Genomic DNA, 6000 nt, shown 5'->3' with positions numbered 1-6000 from the left:
TGCGTTGAGTTCACTTCATGATGATTCTGGACATTTGGGGGTGGACAAGACCTATGGTTTTTCTGGCCCTGAATGAAGTTGGAGGTTGAAGAGGACTGCAAGTCGTGCATTCGCTGCATACGCTGGAAGACACTGCCTGTGCAGGCAGCTCCTCTGTCATACCTGCAGAGTGCAGGGCTCCTGGACCTGGTGTGTATGGATTTCCTGTCTATAGAACCCGATGCCAGCAACACGGCCAATGTCTTAGTCATCACGGACCACTACACTGGATATGCTCAGGCTTTTCCTATCAAGGACCAGAAGGCGACTACGGTGGCAAAAGTGTTATGGGAGAAGTATTTCATGCATTATGGCCTTCCCCAGGCGGATACATAGCGACCAGGGATGGGACTTCGAGAGTAGACTCATCTACGAGTTACTGGGCATGCTGGGAGTTGAGAAATTGAGGACCATGCCCTATCACCTGCAGGGCAATCCCCAGCCTGAGAGGTTTAAGCTTGGGACCCTGGAGATCAGCAAGGAGAGCAGGTGGAGTTAACATATCGGGCATCTGGTTCACTGTACCCGAAATGAAGCTACTGCGTGCACGCCATATGCAGGAAGCCAAGGCGTTACTAGTGAAGGCTTGAAACATGGATTGTCCCATATAACTGCTGAAAAGGCATGTTTAATTGGGGCCCATGCAACTGTCCGAGGCTTCACCTTTAGTTTGGAGAAAGTGGGAGAAACCTAAGTCAAACTTGAGAGTAAGAACTAGTTCTACCAGGTGAGGAAAGATGGTGATGAAGGGGAACTGATGAGGTCTGTTGTCTAGAAAGAAGCAGAACATTAAGGACTTCCTGGAAGGGGATGAAAATGTATAAACACTAAACCCATAGTGAAAATAAAGTGATCTGGACCAAGTAACTGAAAGTGATTGAAGTGATGGAGAGATTGCAGACCAGATAATGTTCTAAGTGTCGGTTGCCAGAAAAACATTGGCAAGAACTGGAGGAAGAACACTTCCTACTTCTTTTTAAAATTAGGACTACATTATCTGTTACATTGATAAAACCAGACAGGTTTCCGGTTACCATTGCATCTCTATTGGTAGAGTAATCCTTCAATACCGAACCATATGAATAGCCTGGATTGTGGGAGCCCAGGTCGGTCTTACAAGAGATAATGTTAAGCCTGGAAAATTGTAGCTATGGAGGAAAGATTGGATAAGCTTGGGTTGTTTTCTAGTCTTGAGATGTATAAAATTGGGAGGATCAAATGGCAGAAATGAGAAGGGCTTATTTCCTGAACAGGGGGATTAAAAAAAAACTGAGGTCCATCGTAACTGCTAGTAGTATTAAAAGTATTTTCACTCAGAGGATGGTAGAGGGATCTGAAATACTTCCAAGGCATAAATTCCCCTCATATTTAAAAAGTAAATGAATATCTGAAGCGCTGTGATCAACTGGGCTACAGAGCCTGAGGTAGGACGTGGAATTAGAATGGGTAGCTCTTTTCTTGACCATCACAGATGCAATTGCCAACATATTTATTTTTATGGTTCTATGAGCTTGGCTTAGGAAATAGGCAGGTAGGTTTTATTTTTAGAAACACAATTTAGTTGTTCAACTAATTTTTAAAAGTGTTCATACTTGTAAACTTTCAACTTAAAAAACTTTCTTTTATCAAGTGTTTTTGGAATGTGTCATCTCAGGTGTTTACAGAGAGAACATTTTGAGATGCAGACGTACCCTTTTTAACAAAGCAACTGAATGACACATTAGATCCTTCACCCTCAGGAAGCGATTTCCAGCTCTTTTCAGATTCAGCCCTGAAAACAAAAAGTAGAAAACTAATTTTGAGCTTGAGAGCTTGGCAGATAAATATCATATTGTCTTTGGAATTTTGCAGTGACGAAGGATCGCAGATCGACATTGCAGACTGCTTTTCTTTTCACAAATTCTGCCTGATTCCGTGCGTGTTACAGCAAGCTACTCACAACATTTCTGAGCCAAATCCCACAGACTCAGGAGCACAGCAAATATCATAGATTATCATTAAACTGCAGAATAGAATGAATTATGTCACTGGATGGAACAATCAGCTCTTGAAAGAAAACCTGCTAGAAATTTAGTAAACTTTTTGAAAACAGAAATCAAAATATCACAGATGCTGGAAATGTAAAGAGAATGACAAAATATTCAGCAGGTGAAGCAGTGTCTAAAAAGAGAGAAACAAAATTACTGAAATAATATTTCAAAAGTCACTGTCATTGTTTCATGCTCCACCTCCTCAGTAGAAAATACTGTACTACTCTTTAAAGAAGTCTGCTAAATAAATGAACAACAGTCACGTGCAACCTAATTTAAAAATAAGTACTTTCAATAGGGGAGAAGGCATCCCATTATGTTTAACTTATAAAACAGTGATACTACCAATATTCTGAGAAGTCCTTTTCCAACTAAGGCTGTATTGCCCAGTGACATTACCTTTGTAGAGAAAGTGGTTCAGCCTTGGGCTTCTCAGCAGCAATGGAGGAAGGGGTTTTGATTTGTGGTTTGGTGGAACTGGACACTTTGCTTAGTTTTGCTGGAGTCCTTTTAATCGATCCATCACAGGACTGGTAATACAAGAGAAAGAAAACGGTGAAATGTTCAAAGGTTCATTTTATTGTCAAAGTATGCACGTACAACTCTGATACTTGTCTTCTCCAGATAGCCCTGAAATACAGAAAGACCATGAGAGTTGATGAAAGAAAAGACACCAACTCTCCCCACCATCAGTACGACAAAGAAAAGAAACAATAACAATCCCCGACCCCCTCGCCTGCAAAACAGACCAGTGACAGTAACATCGAAACCCCAACCCCACCTTACACACAAAATATTTACAGCTCACCCACCCACCAACCAGCCACAATTAACAAAACACCAAAACCTGAAGGAAACCAATATGAAGTACAGTCCAAAATTCACATATGTCTCAGGATATTGGAAACAGCTTTCCATCGGCATACGAAGACAGTGGCTGCAAACTCAACAAATCAGCAAAAGCATTTTCAACTTAATCAATCCAATTTTAGTTGGTAAATTAATCAAGGCTGACAACTGAAAATATTCAGAGGATGGCAAATCAATTTGGCTAAATGCTGTAAAAAATAAATTGTAAAGACTGCAACAATCCAGATTTCCCCAAACTTTCAGAAAGCATTGCCTCCTGCTGCTTTAACATAGCAGATACAAAGCAGGAGAATAGCAGCAACTGGGGAAAGACAACCGAACGCACTATTGAATGCTGCATACTTTTCAAAGACTTTTGAAAGTCAGAAGCAATATAGCAATGCAAAGGGCCTTAAGAATGAGTTGAGGGTGATATAAAGGATTTTCCAGCAATGGAACAGAAACAAAAAGAATAAAGGTAGATCAAGTCCTTTGAATAATCATGCACTTAATTTCCTCAAACACCAGGAAATCTGCAGATGCTAGGATTTCAAGCAACACACATAAACATTCACCAGCAACTTTGATGTGTGTTACTGAATTTCCTCAACAATTTTCCAAATTAAAAAATGAATATTGTGGATAGCAAATTGATTTTGGGGTAGTATATACATACAACGTTCTTATTGCCCTAATCAAAGACTGGCAGGGCAGTCAAGGTGAGTACGACGACAATCTTACCCTTAGTTCGTTAATGAGACTGACCTCCTGTGCCTTCAATCTCTCCTTCCGAAGCTTCTGCCCTTTCTTCAATTTGTTTACAATAGGTTTATGTTTCCTCAGATCATCTTTAGGTGCATGAATCCTGCCCTTGATATCACTCTGCTCAGATGCTTTCTCTGTTCAGGATGCAATCAAATCAAAGTTATAATAGGTAATAGCTTCCAATTCAACCAATTATTTATCATTCAAAATACATACCTCAGCGGGGTGAAATCAACTAACAATTTTACTCAGTTTCTATTCATTTATTGCTACTTGAAGCTTAAATTTCGAATTAAAATCCACCTGATTCAATGCATTAATAGCTGCCAGAATTAAATGGAAACTCTCACATACGATTTTGTTTTGTTTATCACACGTCCTGAGATCCCCAGTGGCAGGAAATGCATTTTGATTTTGACACTGTCCTCCTGGTACCATTCTCCCGTAAATATAATCAAAAGCTGTCACTGTACAGTGCAATCAGATCCATAACTCACTAAATGCACTCTTAAAGCTCAGAATACTACTAACACACAGCTGAGCAAGGCAATAGACTCTTAAATGTCTTCTTAATTGGCCCAGTAAGCCGACAGATGAAGGGCAAACAGGGAAGGAAAGAAATACTGATATCCCCCAAAATACCAATTACGCACATAAAGCCCCAACCTCGTCGGACACCGACCGGCCAGAGTCACGGCCTCGTTGGAGACGTGGCTCACACTCTCAACAGCAAATACAGTTGTGGACTCATTGAGATCATAAGCAGGGAAACATCAGGAAACAATTTAAATATAAAATCAGATTTTTAAAAAAATCGAAGCTAATGGTGAGCATTGCATCAATAGGCAGAGAAACACTTGCTGCAAAATAGATTACATGCAACATTTCACTAACCAAAGCTAGAACTCACTGACCACTGCTTTTAAACCTTTTCCTTTGTGTGGTACAAATCTTGCCAGTGTAGTTTTCATGTTGATTTCCAGAGTTCAATTTGATTCGGGCTATTTAATCCCACACCCTGTCAAATACAGCCTCATTAAAGGCAGTCACTCAAATCACCTGTAAATACTGCACTAACTCTGACCCTGGAAAGTCAAAATGGGCATGGGGGAACAGATTACTGAAGAGCAAATGTCCCTTAAGAGCACAGTTGGTGACACCTCCCATTACTTTTATGATTGGACAGTAATTAGCCAGATCGGATATACTCTGTTTTTGGTGGATAGAACGTAACTAGGGACATGTAGTTGCCACTGACAGACCTGTACTGGATATGCTTGGCTTGCTAGGCATTTAGTTCTGAAGTGCAACTTTAAGCACGGCACATCAGAGGTTACCCATTTTCATTATTATTGCTGTTCCTGCTACTCGCTCATTCTTTGATTTGGCTGAAAACTACCATTATAACAGTGAGGACTTTGGGAGGAAGCACAGATGCATCATTCACTCAGTTCTTCGAGTTGAATATAGTTTCACAAAGTTCATTCCAGGCTCTGGTTTAATTGAAGGTGGGGATCTTCACTGGAGAAGTGTCCTCATGTTAGCTAAACTATCACCATCACGACTGTGTGAACCAGGGTGGCAGAACTTTGATCAGATCCATTGGTTGGGGAACTGCTGAACTCTTCATTGAAGATGAGAAAATCTGCAGATATAGGAAATCCAAAGTAATACCCAGAAAATGCTGAAGGAACTCAGCAGGCTAGGCAACAGCTACGGAAGAGAGTTAACAGTCGTGGAACAGTCCATGTTTCGAACCTAAACGGGCATCACTCCACAACTCTTCCTACGCTACAAAGATAACTGCATTGGTCCTGCTTCCAGCACCCATGCTGAGCTCATCAATTTCCTCAACTTTCTCCAATTTCCACACTGCCCTCAACTGGCCCACTTCTGACACCTCTCACCCCTTTCTCGATCCCCGTCTCCATCTTTGGAGACAGTTTATCTGCTGATACTCTTTACAAACCCACTGACTCTCACAGCTCTCTGGACAAGACATCTTCCCACCCTATCACTTGCAAAAATGCCATTCCCTGGCCTCAGTTCCTCCATTTCCACTGCATCTGCTCCCAGAATGAAGCTTTTCATTCCAGAACAACTGAGATATCCTCCTTCTTCAAAGAAAAGGGCTTCCTTTCCTCCACTATCAACGTAGCCCTCAACCACATTGCACAAATCACCCTGAACCCTTCCACCTGCCGCCACACGAAGGATAGGGTTCCTCTTGTCCTCACCTATCACCACACAAGCCTCTGCATCCCGCACATAACTCTCTGCAACTTCTGCTATCTCCAAAGGGAGCCCACCACCAAGC

The sequence above is a fragment of the Mobula birostris genome, chromosome 10 (genome assembly GCF_030028105.1).
Source record: "Mobula birostris isolate sMobBir1 chromosome 10, sMobBir1.hap1, whole genome shotgun sequence".
In the NCBI taxonomy this organism is placed as follows: Eukaryota; Metazoa; Chordata; class Chondrichthyes; order Myliobatiformes; family Myliobatidae; genus Mobula; species Mobula birostris.
The sequence above is the reverse complement of the archived record's forward strand: the minus strand, read 5'-3'. Positions refer to the sequence as shown.